General features: G+C 44.0%; 1 protein-coding gene across 12 annotated transcripts in view; it reads left to right on the top strand.

The window, feature by feature from the left end:
• git2a (G protein-coupled receptor kinase interacting ArfGAP 2a) overlaps nt 1-23,178 on the top strand; it is a 122,806-nt gene that overhangs the window by 66,949 nt on the left and 32,679 nt on the right. The window lies entirely within an intron of this gene.

Below are 23,178 nucleotides of genomic sequence, written 5' to 3' on the forward strand. Positions count from 1 at the left end.
TCTTTTATAAGAACAGGTTTTAGCCTGTAAGCTATATGCCTTGATTCTACACTTTGAGTTCGTACTTGTGACAGAACAATACAGACACGGGATGTTCCTTCACTCACCCCTTTCCTGGTGTTATATTTACTTAGAATGATCAAAAGAAATACAACCAATTCACGACATCATCAAATGCACAATCATTTCTAATTATTAGCCCGGACTTGTGAATGTAACACAAAAGGATAGTATGCAGGTACAGCAAGTGATCAGAAGGTCAATGGTATCTTGGCCTTTATTGCAAAGAGGATGGAGTATAAAAGCAGGGAAGTCTTACTATACATAGAAATATAGAAAATAGGTGCAGGAGTAGGCCATTCGGCCCTTCTAGCCTGCACCGCTATTCAATGAGTTCATGGCTGAACATGCAACTTCAGTACCCCATTCCTGCTTTCTCGCCATACCCCTTGATCCCCCTAGTAGTAAGGACTTCATCTAACTCCTTTTTGAATATATTTAGTGAATTGGCCTCAACAACTTTCTGTGGTAGAGAATTCCACAGGTTCACCACTCTCTGGGTGAAGAAGTTTCTCCTCATCTCGGTCCTAAATGGCTTACCCCTTATCCTTAGACTTTGTCCCCTAGTTCTGGACTTCCCCAACATTGGGAACATTCTTCCTGCATCTAACCTGTCTAAACCCATCAGAATTTTAAACGTTTCTATGAGGTCCCCTCTCATTCTTCTGAACTCCAGTGAATACAAGCCCAGTTGATCCAGTCTTTCTTGATAGGTCAGTCCCGCCATCCCGGGAATCAGTCTGGTGAACCTTCGCTGCACTCCCTCAATAGCAAGAATGTCCTTCCTCAAGTTAGGAGACCAAAACTGTACACAATACTCCAGGTGTGGCCTCACCAAGGCCCTGCACAACTGTAGTAACACCTCCCTGTCCCTGTACTCAAATCCCCTCGCTATGAAGGCCAACATGCCATTTGCTTTCTTAACTGCCTGCTGTACCTGCATGCCAACCTTCAATGACTGATGTACCATGACACCCAGGTCTCGTTGCACCTCCCCTTTTCCTAATCTGTCACCATTCAGATAATAGTCTGTCTCTCTGTTTTTACCACCAAAGTGGATAACCTCACATTTATCCACATTATACTTCATCTGCCATGCATTTGCCCACTCACCTAACCTATCCAAGTCGCTCTGCAGCCTCATAGCATCCTCCTCGCAGCTCACACTGCCACCCAACTTAGTGTCATCCGCAAATTTGGAGATACTACATTTAATCCCCTCGTCTAAATCATTAGTGTACAGTGTAAACAGCTGGGGCCCCAGCACAGAACCTTGCGGTACCCCACTAGTCACTGCCTGCCATTCTGAAAAGTCCCCATTTACTCCTACTCTTTGCTTCCTGTCTGACAACCAGTTCTCAATCCATGTCAGCACACTACCCCCAATCCCATGTGCTTTAACTTTGCACATTAATCTCTTGTGTGGGACCTTGTCGAAAGCCTTCTGAAAGTCCAAATATACCACATCAACTGGTTCTCCCTTGTCCACTCTACTGGAAACATCCTCAAAAAATTCCAGAAGATTTGTCAAGCATGATTTCCCTTTCACAAATCTATGCTGACTTGGACCTATCATGTCACCTCTTTCCAAATGCACTGCTATGACATCCTTAATAATTGATTCCATCATTTTACCACTACTGATGTCAGGCTGACCGGTCTATAATTCCCTGTTTTCTCTCTCCCTTTTTTAAAAAGTGGGGTTACATTGGCTACCCTCCACTCCATAGGAACTGATCCAGAGTCAATGGAATGTTGGAAAATGACTGTCAATGCATCCGCTATTTCCAAGGCCACCTCCTTCAGTACTCTGGGATGCAGTCCATCAGGCCCTGGGGATTTATCGGCCTTCAATCCCATCAATTTCCCCAACACAATTTCCCGACTAATAAGGATTTCCCTCAGTTCCTCCTCCTTACTAGACCCTCTGACCCCTTTTATATCCGGAAGGTTGTTTGTGAATACCGAACCAAAGTACTTGTTCAATTGGTCCGCCATTTCTTTGTTCCCCGTTATGACTTCCCCTGATTCTTACTGCAGGGGACCTACATTACTAACCTTTTTCTCTTTACATATCTATAGAAACTTTTGCAATCCGTCTTAATGTTCGCTGCAAGCTTCTTCTCGTACTCCATTTTCCCTCCCCTAATCAAACCTTGGTCCTCCTCTGCTGAGTTCTAAATTTCTCCCAGTCCCTGGGTTCGCTGCTATTTCTGACCAATTTGTATGCCACTTCCTTGGCTTTAATACTATCCCTGATTTCCCTTGATAGCCACAGTTGAGCCACCTTCCCTTTTTTATTTTTACTCCAGACAGGAATGTACAATTGTTGTAGTTCATCCATGCGGTCTCTAAATGTCTGCCATTGCCCATCCACAGTCAACCCCTTAAGTATCATTCGCCAATCTATCCCAGCCAATTCATGCCTCATACCTTCAAAGTTACCCTTCTATAAGTTCTGGACCATGGTCTCTTAATTAACTGTTTCATTCTCCATCCTAATGCAGAATTCCACCATATTATGGTCACTCTTCCCCAAGGGGCCTCGCACAACGAGATTGCTAATTAATCCTCTCTCATTACACAACACCCAGTCTAAGATGGCCTCCCCCCTAGTTGGTTCCTCGACATATTGGTCTAGAAAACCATCCCTTATGCACTCCAGGAAATCCTCCTCCACCGTATTGCTTCCAGTTTGGTTAGCCCAATCTATGTGCATATTAAAGTCACCCATTATAACTGCTGCACCTTTATTGCATGCACCCCTAATTTCCTGTTTGCCCTCCCCAACATCACTACTACTGTTTGGAGGTCTGTACACAACTCCCACTAACGTTTTTTGCCCTTTGGTGTTCTGCAGCTCTACCCATATAGATTCCACATCATCTAAGCTAATGTCCTTCCTAACTATTTCATTAATCTCCTCCTTAACCAGCAATGCTACCCCACCTCCTTTTCCTTTTATTCTATCCTTCCTGAATGTTGAATACCCTTGGATGTTGAGTTCACAGCCCTGATCATCCTGGAGCCACGTCTCTGTAATCCCAATCACATCATATTTGTTAACATCTATTTGCACAGTTAATTCATCCACCTTATTACGGATACTCCTTGCATTAAGACACAAAGCCTTCAGGCTTGTTTTTTTAACACCCTTTGTCCTTTTAGAATTTTGCTGTACAGTGGCCCTTTTTGTTCTTTGCCTTGGGTTTCTCTGCCCTCCACTTTTCCTCATCTCCTTTCTGTCTTTTGTTTTTGCCTCCTTTTTGTTTCTCTCTGTCTCCCTGCATTGGTTCCCATCCCCCTGCCATATTAGTTTAACTCCTCCCCAACAGCACTAGCAAACACTCCCCCTAGGACATTGGTTCCGGTCCTGCCCAGGTGCAGACCGTCCGATTTGTACTGGTCCCACCTCCCCCAGAACCGGTTCCAATGCCCCAGGAATTTGAATCCCTCCCTGCTGCACCACTGCTCAAGCCACGTATTCATCTGCGCTATCCTGCGATTCCTACTCTGACTAGCACGTGGCACTGGTAGCAATCCCGAGATTACTACTTTTGAGGTCCTACTTTTTAATTTAGCTCCTAGCTCCTTAAATTCGTTTCGTAGGACCTCATCCCTTTTTTTACCTATGTCGTTGGTACCAATGTGCACCACGACAACTGGCTGTTCTCCCTCCCTTTTTAGAATGTCCTGCACCCGCTCCGAGACATCCTTGACCCTTGCACCAGGGAGGCAACATACCATCCTGGAGTCTCGGTTGCGGCCGCAGAAACGCCTATCTATTCCCCTTACAATTGAATCCCCTATCACTATCGCTCTCCCACTCTTTTTCCTGCCCTCCTGTGCAACAGAGCCAGCCACGGTGCCATGAACTTGGCTGCTGCTGCCCTCCCCTGATGAGTCATTCCCCCCCCCCCCAACAGTACCCAAAGCAGTGTATCTGTTTTGCAGGGGGATGACCACAGGGGACCCCTGCACTACCTTCCTTGCACTGCTCTTCCTGCTGGTCTTCCATTCCCTATCTGGCTGTGGATCCTTTCCCTGCGGTACGACCAACTCGCTACATGTGCTACTCACGTCATTCTCAGCATTGTGGATGCTCCAGAGTGAATCCACCCTCAGCTCTAACTCCGCAACGCGGTCCGTCAGGAGCTGGAGGCGGATACACTTCCCGCACACGTAGTCGTCAGGAACACTGGTGTCGTCCCCGAGTTCCCACATGGTACAGGAGGAGCATACCACGTGACCGAGCTGTCCTGCCATGACTTAACCCTTAGATAGGCAACAACAATGCTATATAAGGTATTGGTGAGGCCACACCTGGAATGCTGCGTGCAGTTTTGGTTTCCATATTTACGAAAGGATATACTTGCTTTGGAGGCAGTTCAGAGAAGGTTCACTAGGTTGATTCCGGGGATGAGGAGGTTGACTTATGAGGAAAGGTTGAGTAGGTTGGACCTCTACTCATTGGAATTCAGAAGAATGAGAGGTGATCTTATTGAAACATATAAGATTGAGAGGGCTTGACAAGGTGGATGCAGAGAGGATGTTTCCACTGATAGGAGAGACTAGAACTAGAGGGCATGATCTGAGAATAAGGGGCTGCCCATATAAAACAGAGATGAGAAGAAATTTCTTCTCAGAGGGTTGTAAATCTGTGGAATTTGCTGCCTGAGAGAGCTGTGGAAGCTGGGACATTGAATAAATTTAAGACAGAAATAGACAGTTTCTCAAATGATAAGGGAATAAGGTGTTTTGGGGAGTGGGCAGGGAAGTGGAGCTGAGTCCATGATCAGATCAGCCATGATCTTATTGAATGGCGGAGCAGGCTCGAGGGGCCGTATGGCCTACTCCTGTTCCTATTTATTTTGTTCTTATGTTCTTATTATCCCATTATTATTAACTTATTGGGCCCAAGTTTCCACATGATTCGCGCCTGATTTTTAGGAGCAACTGGTGGAGAACGGACTATTTTAGAAATCGCAATTCTCCACATTTTTTTTTCTGCAGTTCTTGTCAGGTAGAACAGTTCTAGTTTACAACAGAATTTTTTCTTCAAAAGGGAGCGTGTCCGGCCACTGACGCCTGATTTGAAAGTTTCCACAGTGAAAATGTACTCCAAACTAAAGTAGAATGGAGCCAGTGAAGATTTTTGTAGACCTGAAAAAACCTGTTCTACACATTAAAAAAATCAGGCGCAGGTTACAAATTAGGCGTCCAGAACGAGGTGGGGAGGTGGAGGGGGGGGAAAGGGAACTCATTAAATTCGACAATAAATCCTTATTTATACTTCTACAAATATTATACAAATAAATCCAACCTGAATAAACATTTATAAGCCAAGAAAAGATTAAATAAACCATCTTCCTACCTGTGTGAAAATGCTTCAGCCAGGGAGAATTCCGCTGAGGGAGAGAGGGAGAGAGGGAGAGAGGGAGAGAGGGAGAGAGGGAGAGAGGGAGGGAGGGAGGGAGACAGGAGCGGGTGTCGGGTCGGGTCTGGTCGGCGAGGAGCGGGTGTTGTGTCGGGTTTGGTCGGTGGGGGGTGGGGGGGGGGACCGGGTGTCGGGTCTGGTCGGCGGGGGGTGGGGGCGGAGAGCGGGTGTCTGGTCGGCGAGGAGCGGGTGTTGTGTCGGTTTGGTCGGTGGGGGGTGGGGGGGGGACCGGGTGTCGGGTCTGGTCGGCGGGGGGTGGGGGCGGAGAGCGGGTGTCTGGTCGGCGAGGAGCGGGTGTTGTGTTGGTTTGGTCGGTGGGGGGTGGGGGGGGGACCGGGTGTCGGGTCTGGTCGGCGGGGGGTGGGGGCGGAGAGCGGGTGTCTGGTCGGCGGGGGAGCGGGTGTCGGGTCTTGTCGGGGGCGGGGAGCAGGAGCTGGCCGTGGGAGGAGCCTCATTCACGCAGCCCCAGTGAGGCCATTGGGCCAGGGCTATAGGGGCTGCGTGCTTCGGGCCCCTCCCACACAGTTCGGCGCCTGAAGCTACTGCACATGCATGCCGACTGTAGCGCGCATGTGCAGAAGTCCCGGCACTGTTTTCAGCGCCGGGACCTGGCTCCGCCCCCCCACAGCTCGAGCTGGCTGCGCCGAGTGCCACAGGACCTGTAAGTAGGTGGAGAATACTGAGAGTTTTTTTAGGCGCGAAAAACGGGCGCCCAGCTCGGAGGGGCGCCCGTTTTTTTTCTTGTGGAAACTTGGGCCTATTATCTTATTATCTTATTATTACAACAGTTAAAATTACCTATCCCCCAAGTGATTAATAGAAAGAAAAGACAGGGTTAATTACAGCCCTGCTCAACGATCTTAAAATTAACCCCCTTTTCCTTTGTAATTGACCAGGTTATCAATCTCTTGACTGCAGCATTTGACCTTGCATGTTACAGCCATGTTATACTGTTTTTCTGGTTGTCTGCCCACCGTGTACGCAATTGTCTAGGTTCAAAACAAAGGGACACTCTCACGATGAATAGGTCTTTCATTCTCTTATCTCCTGGACAGTCTTTTTCCACAGTTCCCAGACAAGTGTTTTGCAGCTGGTGTTAAAACTCTCAAGTCTTTTGAATCGGCACAGCATAAGAACATAAGAAATAGGAGCAGGAATAGGTCATATGGCCCCTCGCGCCTGCTCCACCATTCAGTAAGATCATGGCTGATCTGATCCTGGCCTCAACTCCGCTCCCCATAACCTTAGACTTCCTTATCTTTCAAAAATCTGTATCTCCACCTTAAATACATTCAATGATCCAGCCTCCACAGCTCTCTGAGGTAGAGAATTCCAAAGATTCACAACCCTCTGAGAAAAGAAATTCCTCCTCATTTCTATTTTAAATAGACGCGACCCCTTATTCTGAAACATACTCTGCAACTACCCTGTCGAGCCCCCTCATAATCTTATACGTTTCAATAAGATCATCTCTAAGTTGTCTAAACTCTAATGAGTATAGGCCCAACCTGCTCAACCTTTCTTCATATGACAACCCCTTCATCTCAGGAATCAACCTTGTGAACCTTCTCTGAACTGCCTCCAGTGCAAGTATATCCTTCCTTAAATAAGGAGACCAAAACTTTACGCAGTACTCCAAGTATGGTCTTGCCAATGCCCTGTACAGTTGTAGCAGGACTTCCCTACTTTTATACTCCATCCCCTTTGCAATAAAGGTCAATATTCCATTTGCCTTCCTAATTACTTGCTTTACCTGCATGCTAACTTTTTGTGTTTCATGTACAAGGACCCCCAGATCCTCCTCTATCTCCGCATTTTGTAATCGCTCCCATTTAAATAATAAATTGTTTTTTTATTTTTCCTACCAAAGTGGATAACCTCACATTTCCCCATATTATACTTCATCTGCCCAATTTTTGCCCACTCACTTAGGCAATCTATATTCCTTTACAGATTCTTTGCATCCTCACAATTTGCTTTCCCACCTATCTTTGTATCATTAGCAAATTTGGATACATCTCTGTCATTAATATAGATTAAACTAAATGCAGTGCATTTGGAAAGCAGTGACAGGATTGGTCCAAGTCAGCATGGATTTATGAAAGGGAAATCATGCTTGATAAATCTTCTAGAATTTTTTGAGGATGTAACTGGTAGGGTGGACAAGGGGGAGCCAGTGGATGTGGTGCATTTAGACTTTCAAAAGGCTTTTGACAAGGTCCCACACAAGAGATTAGTGCGCAAAATTAAAGCACTTGGTATTGGGGGTAATGTACTTACGTGGATAGAGAACTGGTTGGCAGACATGAAGCAAAGAGTAGGAATAAATGGGTCCTTTTCAGAATGGCAGGCAGTGACTAGTGGGGTACCACAAGGTTCAGTGCTGGGACCCCAGCTCTTTACAATATACATTAATGATTTAGACGAAGGAATTGAATGTAATATCTTCAAGTTTGCAGATGACGCTAAAAACAGGAAGGCAGATTATTACCTGAATGGTGACAGATTAGTAAAAGGGGAGGTGCAACGAGGCCTGGGTATCATGGTACATCAGTCATTGAAAGTTGGCATGCAGATACAGCAGGCAGTGAAGAGTGGTGAACCTGTGGAATTCTCTACCACAGAAAGTTGTTGAGGCCAATTCACTAAATATATTCAAAAAGGAGTTAGATGTAGTCCTTACTATTAGGGGGGATCAAGGGGTATGGCGAGAAAGCAGGAATAGGGTACTGAAGTTGCCTGTTCAGCCATGACCTCATTGAATGGCGGTGCAGGCTCGAAGGCCGAATGGCCTACTCCTGCACCTATTTTCTATGTTTCTATGAAGAAGGCAAATGGCATGTTGGCCTTCATAGCAAGAGGATTTGACTAGGAGCAGGGAGGTCTTACTACAGTTGTACAGGGCCTTGGTGAGGCCACACCTTTAATATTGTGTACAGCTCTGGTCTCCTAATCTGAGGAAGGATATTCTTGCTATTGAGTGAGTGCAGCGAAGGTTCATCAGAATGATTCCCAGGATGACAGAACAGTCCGCTGGCACCTCTCCAGAATCCATGGAATTTTGGTAGATTACAACCAATACAGCCACTATCTTTGCACGCCATCAGGTCCAGGAGACTTGTCCACCTTTAGTCCCATTAGTTTGCCTAGTACTTTTTCTCCAGTGATAGTGATTGTTTTAAGTTTCTCTGCACCCCCCCCCCCCCCACCCCAATAGCCCCCTGATTATCAATTATTGGGATACTTTTAGTGTCTTCCACCATGAAGACCAATACAAAATATTTGTTCAAAGTCTCCGCCATTTCCCTGATCCCATTATTAATTCCCCAGACTCACCCTCTAAGGAACCAATGTTTACTTTAGCTACTTGTTTCCTTTTTGTATACCTGTAGAAGTTCTTGCTGTCTGTTTTTATATTTCTTGCTAGTTTACTCTCATAAGCTATCTCTATCATTTTTTTTAGTCGTCCTTTGCTGGTTTCTAAAAATTTCCCAATCTTCTGGTCTTCCACTGTTCTTCACAATATTGTATGCCTTTATTTTCAATTTGATACCATCCTTTACTTCCTTAGTTAGCCACAGATGGTTAATCCTTCTCTTAGAATCTTTCTTTCTCACTGGAATATATCTTTGCTGAGAGTTATGAAATATCTCCTTAAATGTTTGCCACTGCTTTTCTACAGTCTTGCCCTTTAATATATTTTCCCAGTCCACTTTAACCAGCTCTGCCTTCACACCTTTGTAATTACTTTTATTTAAGTTCAGGACACTAGTTTGAGAACTAGCTTTTTCACCCTCAAACTGAATTTTAAATTCTACCATGCTATGATCACTCTTCCCAAGAAATCCTTCACTACAAGATCATTATTTAATCCAGTCTTGTTACACATTACCAGATCTAAAATAGTCTGCTCCCTGATTGGTTCTACAAAGTATTGTTCCAAGAAATCATCCCGCATACACTCTATGAACTCTTCCTCCAGGCTACCTTTGGCAATTTGATTTGTCCAATCAATATGAAGATCAAAATCACCCATGATTATTGCTGTACCTTTCTTACAAGCCTCTATTTATTATTGATTTATACTCTCTGACAGTGTGGCTACTGTTTGGGGGCCTATAGACTACTCCCAACAGTGACTTCCTACTCTTATTATTTCTTACCTCCACCCAAACTGATTCTACATCTTGATCTTCTGAGCCAATATCATTTCTTACTACTGCACTGATCTCATCTCTTATTAACAGAGCTACCCCACCTCCTTTTCCTTTCTGCGAAATGGCAAATACCCCTGAATATTTAATTCCCATCCTTGGTCACCTTGCAAACATGTTTCTGCAATGGCAATCAGATCATATCCATTTATTTCTACTTGTGCCATCAACTCATCTGTCTTGTTACGATTGCTGCGTGCATTCAGATACAAAGCTTTTAGTTTTGTCTTGTGTGTATACACTCTGTCCCTTCCTGTCACGCTTTGGTTATCGTTACCCCTATTGCTACCCTGCACATTTGCCTGCTCTTTTCTCTCTTTACATTTCCGCTCATCAGATCCCTCCCCATCACTATTTAGTTTAAAGCCCTATCTATAGCTCTAGTTATTCGATTCGCCAGGACTCTGGCCCCAGCCTGGTTCATAAAAACATAAGAACATAAGAATTAGGAACAGGAGTAGGCCATCTAACCCCTCGAGCCTGCTCCGCCATTCAACAAGATCATGGCTGATCTGGCCGTGGACTCAGCTCCACTTACCCGCCCGCTCCCCATAACCCTTAATTCCCTTATTGGTTAAAAATCTATCTATCTGTGATTTGAATACATTCAATGAGCTAGCCTCAACTGCTTCCTTGGGCAGAGAATTCCACAGATTCACAACCCTCTGGGATAAGAAATTCCTTCTCAACTCGGTTTTAAATTGGCTCCCCCATATTTTGAGGCTGTGCCCCCTAGTTCTAGTCTCTCCGACCAGTGGAAACAACCTCTCAGCCTCTATCTTGACTATCCCTTTCATTATCTTAAATGTTTCTCTCAGATCACCCCTCATCCTTCTGAACTCCAACGAGTAAAGACCCAGTCTACTCAATCTATCATCATAAGGTAACCCCCTCATCTCCGGAATCAGCCTAGTGAATCTTCTCTGTACCCCCTCCAAAGCTAGTATATCCTTCCTTAAGTGAGGTGACCAAAACTGCACGCAGTACTCCAGGTGCGGCCTCACCAATACCCCGTACAGTTGCAGCAGGACCTCCCTGCTTTTGTACTCCAGCCCTCTCGCAATGAAGGCCAACATTCCATTCGCCTTCCTGATTACCTGTTGCACCTGCAAACTAACTTTTTGGGATTCACGCACAAGAACCCCCAGGTCCCTTTGCACCGCAGCATATTGTAATTTCTCCCCATTCAAATAATAATCCCTTGTACTGTTTTTTTTTTTCCAAGGTGGATGACCTCACATTTTCCGACATTGTATTCCATCTGCCAAACTTTAGCCCATTCGCTTAACCTATCCAAATCTCTGCAGCCTCTCTGTGTCCTCTACACAACCCGCTTTCCCACTAATCTTTGTGTCATCTGCAAATTTTGTTACACTACACTCCGTCCCCTCTTCCAGGTCATCTATGTATATTGTAAACAGTTGTGGTTCCAGCACCGATCCCTGTGGCACACCACTAACCACCAATTTCCAACCCGAAAAGGACCCATTTATCCCGACTCTCTGCTTTCTGTTAGCCAGCCAATTCTCTATCCATGCTAATACATTTCCTCTGACTCCGCGTACCTTTATCTTCTGCAGTAACCTTTTGTGTGGCACCTTATCGAATGCCTTTTGGAAATCTAAATACACCACATCCATTGGTACACCTCTATTCACCATGCTCGTTATATCCTCAAAGAATTCCAGTAAATTAGTTAAACATGATTTCCCCTTCATGAATCCATGTTGCGTCTGCTTGATTGCACTATTCCTATCTAGATGTCCCTCTATTTCTTCCTTAATGATAGCTTCAAGCATTTTCCCCACTACAGATGTTAAACTAACCGGCCTATAGTTACCTGCCTTTTGTCTGCCCCCTTTTTTAAACAGAGGCGTTACATTAGCTGCTTTCCAATCCGCTGGTACCGCCCCAGAGTCCAGAGAATTTTGGTAGATTATAACGAATGCATCTGTTGTAACTTCCGCCATCTCTTTTAATACCCTGGGATGCATTTCATCAGGACCAGGGGACTTGTCTACCTTGAGTCCATTAGCCTGTCCAGCACTACCCCACTAGTGACAGTGATTGTCTCAAGGTCCTTCCTTCCCACATTCTCGTGACCAGCAATTTTTGGCATGGTTTTTGTGAAGACCGAAGCAAAATAATTGTTTAAGGTCTCAGCCATTTCCACATTTTCCATTATTAAATCCCCCTTCTCATCTTCTAAGGGACCAACATTTACTTTAGTCACTCTCTTCCATTTTATATATCGGTAAAAGCTTTTGTTATCTGTTTTTATGTTTTGCGCAAGTTTACTTTCGTAATCTATCTTTTCTTTCTTTATTGCTTTCTTAGTCATTCTTTGCTGTCGTTTAAAATTTTCCCCAATCTTCTAGTTTCCCACTAACCTTGGCCACCTTATATGCATTGGTTTTTAATTTGATACTTTCCTTTATTTCCTTGGTTATCCACGGCTGGTTATCCCTTCTCTTACCGCCCTTCTTTTTCACTAGAATATATTTTTGTTGAGCACTATGAAAGAGCTCCTTAAAAGTCCTCCACTGTTCCTCAATTGTGCCACCGTTTAGTCTGTGTTCCAAGTCTACTTTAGCCAACTCTGCCCTTATCCCACTGTAGTCCCCTTTGTTTAAGCAAAGTACGCTCGTTTGAGACACTACTTCCTCACCCTCAATCTGTATTACAAATTCAACCATACTGTGATCACTCATTCCGGGAGGATCTTTTACTAGGAGATCGTTTATTATTCCTGTCTCATTACACAGGACCAGATCTAAGATAGCTTGCTCTCTTGTGGGTTCTGTAACATACTGTTCTAAGAAACAATCCCATGTTCAAAGAAACAATCTTAGTGAAGCCCGTGCCAAAGGAACAGTTCCCTTTTACCCCAGTACTGGTGCCAGTGCCATATGAATTGAAACCCATTTCTCCCACTCCAATCTTTGAGCCACGCGTTCATCTCTCTGATCTTATTTACCCTATGCAAATTTGGTCGTGGCTCAGGTAGTAATCCAGAGATTTATTACGTTCTGCTTTTTAATTTGGCCCCTAGCTGTTCATGTACCCTCAGCAGAACCTTGTTCTTTGTCCTATCTATGTCATTGGTACCTACGTGGACCACGACAACTGGATCTTCTCCCTCTCACTCCAAGTTCCTCTCTAGCCCAGGAGATGTCCTTAACCCTGGCACCGGGTTACAGCCTTCGGGATTTGCTCTCGACTACAGAGAACATTATCTATCCCCCGAAATATACTGGGCCCTATCACTATCACATTTCTTTTTACTCTCCCCATTTGAGTGGCCCCCTGTACCACGGTGCTGTGGTCAATTTGCTCATCCTCCCTGCAATCCCTGCCCTCGTCCAAACAGGGAGCAAGAATCTCGTACCTGTTGGACGAGAGCAAGGGCCCCAATGCTACATCCTGGGTCCCCATACCTGCCTCACTCATAGTCACACCCTCCTGTTCCTGACATAGAAACATAGAAAATAGGTGCAGGAGTCGGCCATTCAGCCCTTCGAGCCTGCACCGCCATTCAATAAGATTATGGCTGATCATTCCTTCAGTACCCCTTTCCCGCCTTCTCTCCATACCCCTTGATCCCCTTAACCGTAAGGGCCATATCTAACTTCCTCTTGAATATATCCAATGAACTGGAATCAACAACTCTCTGCGGCAGGGAATTCCATAGGTTAACAACTGAGTGAAGAAGCATCTCCTCATCTCAGTCCTAAAAGGCCTACCCCTTATCCTAAAACAATGTACCCTGGTTCTGGACTTTCCCAACATCGGGAACATCCTTCCTGCATCTAATTTGTCCAGTCCCGTCAGAATCTTATATGTTTCTATGAGATCCCCTCTCATCCTTCTAAACTCCAGTGAATAAAGGCCCAGTTGACCCAGTCTCTCCTCATATGACAGCCCAGCCATCCCTGAAATCAGTCTGGTGAACCTTCGCTGCACTCCCTCAATAACAAGAACGTCCTTCCTTAGACTAGGAGACCAAAACTGAACACAATATTCCAGGTGAGGCCTCACCAAGGCCCTGTACAACTGCATTAAGACCTCCCTGCTCCTTTACTCAAATCCCCTAGTTATGAAGGCCAACATACCATTTGCTTTCTTTACCGCTGTTGTACCTGCGTGCTCACTTTCAGTGACTGATGTACCATGACACCCAGGTCTCGTTGCACCTCCCCTTTTCCTAATCTGCCGCCATTCAGATAATATTCTGCCTTTGTGTTTTTGCCCCCAAAATGGATATCCTCACATTTATCCACATTATACTGCATCTGCCATGCATTTTCCCACTCACCTAACCTGTCCAAGTCATCCTGCAGCCTCTTAGCATCCTCCTCACAACTCACACCGCCACCCAGTTTAGTGTCATCCGCAAACTTGGAGATATTACACTCTATTCCTTCATCTAAATCGTTAATGTATATTGTAAAGAGCTCGGGTCCCAGCACTGAGCCCTGCGGCACTCCACTAGTCACTGCCTGCCATTCTGAAAAGGACCCATTTATCCCGACTGTCTGCTTCCAGTTCTCTATCCACGCCAGTACATTACCCCCAATACCATGCGCTTTGATTTTGCACACCAATCTCTTGTGCGGGACCTTGTCAAAAGCCTTTTGATAGTCCAAATACACCACATCCACTGGTTCTCCCTTGTCCACTCTACTAGTTACATCCTCAAAAAATTCCAGAAGATTCGTCAAGCATGATTTCCCTTTCATAAATCCATGCTGACTTGGTCCGATCCTGTCACTGCTTTCCAAATGTGCTGCTTTTTCATCCTTAATGATTGATTCTAACATTTTCCCCACTACTGATATCAGGCTAATATAATTACCCGTTTTATCTCTCCTTCCTTTTTTAAAAAGTGGTGTTACATTAGCTACCCTCCAGTCCATAGGAACTGATCCAGAGTCGATAGACTGTTGGAAAATGATCACCAATGCATCCACTATTTCTAGGGCCACTTCCTTAAGTACTCTACCGGCCTTCAATCCCATCAATTTCCCGAACACAATTTCCCGCCTAATAAGGATATCCTTCAGTTCCTCTTTCTCACTAGACCCACTGTCCCCTAGTACATTCGGAAGGTTATTTGTATCTACCTTCGTGAAGACAGAACCGAAGTATTGGTTCAATTGGTCTGCCATTTCTTTGTTCCCCATTATAAATTCACCTGAATCCGACTGCAAGGGACCTATATTTGTCTTCACTAATCTTTTTCTCTTCACATATTTATAGAAGCTTTTGCAGTCAGTTTTTATGTTCCCTGCAAGCTTCCTCTCGTACTCTATTTTCCCATCTTAATTAAACCCTTAGTCCTCCTCTGTTTAATTCTAAATTTCTCCCAGTCCTCAGGTTTGTTGCTTTTTCTAGCCAATTTATATGCCCCTTCCTTGGTTTTAACACTATCCTTAATTTCCCTTGTTAGCCATGATTGAGCCACCTTCCCAGTTTTATTTTTACTCCAGACAGGGATGTACAATTGCTGAAGTTCATCTATGTGATCTTTAAATGTTTGCCATTGCTTATCCACCGTCAACCCTTTAAGTATCACACGCCAGTCTATTCGAGCCAATTCACACCTCATACCGTCGAAGTTACCTTTCTTAAGTTCAGGACCCTAGTTTCTGAATTAATTTTGTCACCCTCCATCTTAATAAGGAATTCTACCATATTATGGTCACTCTTCCCCCAAGGGACCTCACACAACAAGATTCTAATTAGTCCCTTCTCATTGCACATCACCCAGTCTAGGATGGCCAGCTCCCTGGTTGGTTCCTCGACATATTGATCTAGAAAACCATCCCTAATACACTCCAGGAAATCCTCCTCCACCGCATTGCTACCAGTTAGGTTAGCCCAATCAATATGTAGATTAAAGTCACCCATGATTACTGCTGTACCTTTATTGCATACATCCCTTATTTCTTGGACCAAATTTAAATTAATTAATCTAAGGGGTGTGATTGAAGGGTGTCCTGGAAGACAGCGTCCGGTAACTCGCCCCCATCCTGATGTGTCGCAGTGTCCGCAGCTCGGACTCCAGCCAAAGTTCCTCAAGCTGCAGACACTGACTGCAGATGTGGTCGCCATGGATCTCAGTGGGGTCACCCAGCTGCCACATATAGCAGCATTAACACATCGCCTGCCCTGCCATCTCTAATGCATTTAATTAAGTTTTCACGTTTTGAAAGTTTAGGTTTTTAATTCCAGCTCTTAATTTCAACCAATGCCCAAGAAAAAGAAATACTGACCAACCAGTCACTTCCCTGCTTTCTTGTGACGTCAGACTTTGAATCTTTTTACTTATCCTCCCAGGTCAGTTGGTGCTGGTTGGGCTGGCTGCCTTTTTCTCCCGCTCCGATCTGCTCTTGCATTGTTTGTGTGCCGGCTCCTGCTTGCGCTGTCTTTATCTCCTGCTCCGATCTGCTCTCGCGTTGTTTGTAGGTCACTAAAAATGGTCAAGCCATCTTGGAGCAGTTGCAAGCACAGTTATTAGCAGAAATTGAGATGAAAAATGTGCTGTCGTCTTACAGATTAGGAGCAGCAAGAGAAGGTTCAGAAGATCAATAACTATAGCGTGTTGATTTTAAAATGGAGGTGAGCATTAGAATCTGAATTACACAGGTCATTAGTATTGCAAAGAAAAAGACTCATGGCATTTTGGACATGTGCCTACAGGAAGAGAGTGATTGGAAGTACAGGAATGAGGATGACTTGTCATATGAATTTTTTTCTTGGATTGTGTCTATGAGTGAGTAAGGAATGTGAGAAGAGCCTCCCCATATATGGGAGCAGCACTGAAATCTTGGATCGTCTTGGCCAAGGCATAGAAAGTTAAGAAGTTAGTGTTTTGTACAACAGAGGAAAATAGGCTTCTTGGGACATCTTTAGCAAAGGAGATGTGGGACTACTAGGAAAATGCTATCTCTTAATACAAGTTATAGTGAACTGCAGGAGCAGCAGTTCACTTCACAGTTTGTGGACATTGTATATTGGGACATCGCACCGCTGTGATATCCCGATCTATTTTAACAAGTTGTTGGTTTTCATATCCATTTTATTGACAGAGCAGTCTACTTAAGAACTGCATGTTCATCTATGTGGAAAATTGCACATGTTTATTTAGAAGCAATTAACCAAAACATGTTTGGACATTGTCATCTTTAACTCTTAAATGTTTTCAATGTTTCTATTATGTATTTATTTTCTTAATTCCAATGAAAAGTGTAACAAAAGAAGCTTACCCAGATTTGGGGAGTTTTCTTAAGTGACATTTGGCATCAATGGAAAGGGACAATTGAGGAAAATGTTGAACTGTCGCAAACATACCAGCTGAAACTGAATATAGAAGTCATAGTAATGATGCATAGTCTTCAGCTGATACAGCTTTTATTAAAGGAATACGTGTACAGCTCAACAACAACTTGTATTTAGATAGCGCCTTCAACGTAATAAAACATCCCAAGACACGTCACAGGAGCACTATCAAACAAAAAACAAAATTTGACACCGAGCCATATAAGATGATAAGCCGGATGACCAAAAGCTTGTTTGAAAAGGTATGTTTCGAAGAGGAAAGAGAAATGGAAAGGCGAAGAGATTTAGGGAGGGAATTGCAGAGCTTAGGACACAGCCGTCAAAGTTGGAGTGATTAATATCGGGGTTGTTCATAGGGCCAGAATATGTGGAGCACAGAGGTCTTGGGATGAATTATTATTTTGAAGTCAAGGCCAAATGCCAGCAATCCGTTACCGTACTCATCTATCTCTCTCTCCCCCTCTTTTTCCCAATTTTTCCTTCTTCCGTCAGTTACTCCTCTACAGTAGCTTCTGAAGCACAGGGAACCACGCATGTCTGTCTCCCTCTGTCACATGACAACCTTTTATCAGAATAAAATGAACAGAAAATCCCAGGTCTCCAGTCGTCTTGGTTAACCCTTGTCACTGGACCAAGACCTAGCTCTGTCAAGGTCATGTGGTGGCTGGTGTGCAACGGCAACCACACGTTAAAAAAATCCACGCACAGGCATCTTCCACTTGTGAACTCATCCTATTTTGGCGTGGAAGCAAGTCATCCTCGTTTCGAGGGACCGCCTATGATGATGATGAAGTGTACAGGTAAAATATTCTTGTGCATGCACTTCCTGATGTAATACTAAGTCATATAATCCAGAAAAGACGAGATTTCACCTCTGGTTTATGAACATAAGAAATAAGAGCAGGAGTAGGCCATTTGGTCCCTTGAGCCTGCTCTGCCATTCAATAAGATCATGGCTGATCTGATCATGGACTCAGCTCCACTTCCCTGCCTGCTCCCCATAACCCTTTACTACCATATTGCTCAAAAATCTGTCCATCTCCACCTTAAATTTATTCAATGACCCAGCCTTCACAGCTCTCTGGGGCAGAGAATTCCACAGATTTACAGCCCTCCGAGAAGAAATTCCTCCTCATCTCAGTTTTAAATGGGTGGGCCCTTAGTCTAAGAATATGTCCCCGAGTTCTAGTCTCATCCCATCAGTGGATACATCCACCTTGTCGAGTCCCCTCATTATCTTATAAGTTTCAATAAGATCACCTCTCATTCTTCTGAACTTCAATGAGTATAGGCCCAACCCTACTCAACCTATCCCCATAAGTCAACCCCCTCATCTCCGGAATTAACCTAGTGAACCTTCTCTGAACAGCCTCCAATGCAAGTATAGGTTGAGCGTCCGAAATCCGGAGTTCCAAAATTTGGAATGTTCCGGAATCCGGACACCGGGCCAATCCGTGGCAGGGTTGTCCGGAAACCGGAAAATGTTCCGAAATTGAGACTCCGCCCGACTTCGCCACGGCCCGACCTCGCTCCGCTCCGGCCCTCCCTCGCCCCGGCCCTCGGCGGCCCGACCACACTCCGGCCCTCCCTCGCCCCGGCCCTCGGTGGCCCGACCGCCAGCCCAACTTCGCCCGCCCCTCCCCTTCTCCCCTCCTCTCCCCTTACTTCGGCGGGCCGACCTCGCCCCCTTACCTCGACTGCCCGACCCCACCTACCTCGACCCAGGCAAAGACGTTCCAAAATCTGGAAATATCCGGAACGATCTCGGTCCCGAGGTTTCCGGATTTCGGATGCTCAATCTGTATATCCTTCCTTAAATACGGAACCAAAACTGTACACAGTACTCCAGGTGTGGCCTCACCAATACTCTGTACAGTTGTAGCAGGACTTCTCTGCTTTTATACTCCATCCCCCTTTGCAATAAAGGCCAACATTCCATTTGCCTTCTTGATTACTTGCTGTACCTGCATACTAACTTTTTGTGTTTCATGAACAAGGATCCCCAGGTGTGTCTCTACTGCAGCACTTAGCAATTTTTCTCCATTTAATTTATAATTTGCTTTTCTATTATTTCTGCCAAAGTGGATAACCTCACAGTTTCCCACATTATACTCCATCTGCCAAATGTTTGCCCACTCGCTTAGCCTGTCTATATCCCCTTGTAAATTATTTGTGTTCGCCTCACAATTTGCTTTCCCACCCATCTTTGTATCAGCAGCAAACTTGGCTACATTACACTCGGTCCCTTCATCAAAGCCATTAATATAGATTGTTAATAGATGAGGACCCAGCACCGATCCCTGCGGCAGCCCCACTAATCACTGTTTACCAACCAGAAAATGACCCATTTATCCCGACTCTTTGTTTTCTGTTAGTTAGCCAATCCTCTACCCATGCTAATATATTACCCCCAACCCAGTGAGCTTTTATCCTGTGCAATTAAACTAGTTCGCTATAGTTAAACTTTCACTACCTATAGTTTGCTCTGATCTAATCTGGTGCAGTGGTTACAGTGATAGACTTGCCCTCAGCACTCTTAAGTAGGGAGGAGAAAACAAGGCAGAGACACATTCCAGAAATACCATCTAGAAAGTGAACACTGAGTGAGGATGGGATCAGCTTCAACTGTGAATCTATTGTGCCGTAAGGAGCCACCCAGCACTTAGCCTAGGCTCCCGCATGAAGAATGGTCACTTGAATATGGTACTAGAGGGTGCTCTTTGCAGCAATACCCCAGCAAGACTCAGTACCTTCAGGAGAGATGGGGAGAAAATTAGCAGAAAGAAAAATGTGGACATTGAGGGAAAAACGGCTCGGGAAAAATTACCCCGCCCCTAGATTCGCACATGAAGAATGGTCACTTGGGTGCTGTATCAAGAGTGTAGCCAGCACCCATGAAACTGGAGAAGGAGAAAACAACTACAAGTGGGGAGAAGAAAGCCTTATAGCACAATTGCATGGTTGACTTAAAACCTTGCTTTGCTGAAAATTGAGATCGTTGGTCATTATTGACAGAAAGAGGTACTTTCAAACAGAGACAAGTGGAGGAGAGAAGCAAAGTCCTTAGTTCAGTGATCATGATTTAATGGATTATTTTACATGGTTAGGAATTCAAGAGAAAAGCTTATTTACATTTTGTGCTTTAAAACGAAAACAAGTCTAGTTCTTAAAGAGTAGCAACTTGTGGTCGGATGAAACCAAAATTATTATTTTTCCATTCAGATGAAAAGGTGCACACATGGAAGTGAACACGTGGAGCTTTCACTGAAAAATGTCCTGTCCTACCCACGAAGCATGGAAGTGGTAGAGTTGTGGCGGTGCTTAGCAAGAATTGATATAAGGGAAATGACATTCATTGAGGGCACTATGGATGACTTTAACTACAGAGATTTCTGGATACTGTGTTTCTATGTTGAAGATTGGACAAAGGTCTCTACAGAAACTTGTGCCAGTTACTCTTCGACAGTGGTCACAAGACTACAGGCTGAATTCAGACTAAAGGATCTCTTGTCAAGACTTTTGGTGTCCAATATCTTCCTGGTTATATTTTTTAACCAAAATTTGTCTTTAATATATAGTAAAATAGATTTTTGTTTTAAATTGGAAATTGAAGCTTGCATAAAATTCAGAGTGTTAATCTGTTGCCTGTATTTTTTTTTTAAATTAAGCTTTTGCATCCAAGAATAAAATTCCATCAATTTTTTTTCCTCCCGCCCATCATTTTTTTTTTCCTGCTCTTCTATACACCTTGACCACTGGAGAATGGTTACCATGTGTCGTGACAGCCCTCTGCTACCTTGTCTAGATGACCATTCTTCCTGTATGAGCCTAGGCGCTGAGTGTCAACGGACTACTTAACTGTGGGGACATCACAGCAAAGCCCAATCTCTTCCCCCAACCTTGGGAGTTGTGAGGCAAACTATTGCATCCTACTGCCCCACCTACTTGGGTTCAGCTAACTTAGCAAAGCCCAGTGATTTGAAGATCAGACTTTCTTGGTCTGAATTAGTTGCATTACCAATTGTGCCATAAGGAGAACTGCAGAATTCCATGAACTTCATCCATCTTCCTCTCCCACTCTAAAAGAGGGGGCAGCACCTTCCAGCTTACTATATGTTCTTGTTCGAATCATGCTAGGGTGGTATGCTTGAGCATTGGATGAAGGATTTTTCCCCCTTCCTTCCCACAGATTAACTTGCAGAACTCTCTCATTGAGGTGGGATCATCAGTAGTCATAAATTTATGGTACGATCTAAATAGATACTGGCACATACTAGTTAAACAGGTGGAATTTTTCAGGTGTATGTGCTCACTTTTTTTACTCCGCCAATAAACTTGTTTTTCTATACCTGCATATGCCTTTAAAATGGGAAATTGATTTTTCCTGAAATCATGTATAGGAGTTTGGCTGTGATTCAGATTGAGACTTGTACATAGCCTGGTATTTCTTTGTAAAATGTGCGTTAAATACCCAAGGTGTGTTGGGCAGTTTTTGAACCAGTTTATAATGGCATCTCTGCATGATGCAACATATTTACTGGAAAATGTGTGATTGGACCACGAGTATGAATTTTGCGATATATTTTTGAAACACTTCTGCATCCTAGTATTATCAATAACCTAGTCTTTTTTTTAACTATTTACTGCATGTAACAGTATTTTTATACAGAAGTTCTGTGAACTATTTTTTTTTTACCTTTCTCTCCACCCCTATGCTGTTGAATAAAAATGGCCTGCATTATAATACCTGTTGCTGTTTATTAGCTTCCCCCCCCCCACCCTTTCTCCTCCACTCCACCATGTTGTTGAATAAATGACAACATATACCACAATGTCTGTTTTCCAAACTATTAATAAAGGCCTTTTGAAGAGAAATGCAGTATGTCATGGGGAAGTGATACAGTTGAGTCCAGATAAATATATATACTTGGTTAAAGGACAAAGTAGAATGCTGATCCAACTAAGCATATTGCGGCAAACTGTCTGTGATATGTAGCTATAATTGTCCTTATACATTTATCTTATTCTTAAAACTCATCCTGTCACCGCACAAACCTATATGCTTGACAACCTCCAGTTGACAGGTCAGAAAGAAGAAAATGCCTGTTGTTTTATATCTTTCCTGCTTTGTAGTCTCTCAAATAAGTAGCAGCAAATAAAAGTCCAGCAACGGATGTGCTCTTAAAACAGTATATTTAGAATGTGTGTATGTTCCCAGCTCACTGTGTTGTCAGTTGTTTTTTTTTTTGAAGAGATCTTTATTTTCTCCATCCGTCTCTTCTAAAGGCATTGACTTGTGTTTGGGTATGGTCTCCAGTCCCTCACCTAAGTGGCTAGTTTTTGCGTGTGAGCCAGTTGAAGACCGTTAACTGGCTGCTTGATCATGTGGCCTAAAACCTTGACCTCACCAAATATCCATACACATGTGCTTTTCAGTAGGAGCTATTCAGGCTGATCAGAGCGGGAACCTTGGTATTTATCTCTTCACCCCTACCCCCACCCAGCCCAAAGACGTTCAGGCAAATTACTACCACAGCTGAGATTAGCATGGACAAGGGGTTTGAAACTGGTACTTTCCTAATGGCTAAATTTCACACTGGTTCCTGAATTTACTGAACTATTCGGGTTGATTAAATGTTGCTGGGAATTGGTCCCTTTTTGTTGTAGTTATCTAACATTGTGAAATTTAACGCAATAGAACAGCTTCTAGGGCAGTCTTCCAGTAGTTTAATAGGGGATCAAATGTCATATTGGCTTATTAGGGTAGTATAAGATGTGTACTGTAATAGAGGTATCTTGAGTTCTTCATTGCAGGTCCCATCATCCTGCAGTTAACACTAATGGAGCTAATACATACTGTATGGAGGAGGCAGTTGGGGTGTAAGAGGAAAAAGATGCATTAGCGAGCAACAAGAATGATCCCAAGTCTTAAGCGATGAGCTCTATTGAGAAATTAGAACATAACATGAGAAATAGGAGCAGGAGTAGGCCATTCTGTCCCTTGAGCCTGCTCCGTCATTCAATAAGATCATGACTAATCTTCTATCTCAACTCCATTTTCCTGCACTATCCCTTGATATCCTTAATATCCAAAAATCTGTCGATCTTTCTTGAATATACACAATG

Source organism: Pristiophorus japonicus, chromosome 8 (genome assembly GCF_044704955.1).
Source record: "Pristiophorus japonicus isolate sPriJap1 chromosome 8, sPriJap1.hap1, whole genome shotgun sequence".
Lineage (NCBI taxonomy): Eukaryota > Metazoa > Chordata > Chondrichthyes > Pristiophoridae > Pristiophorus > Pristiophorus japonicus.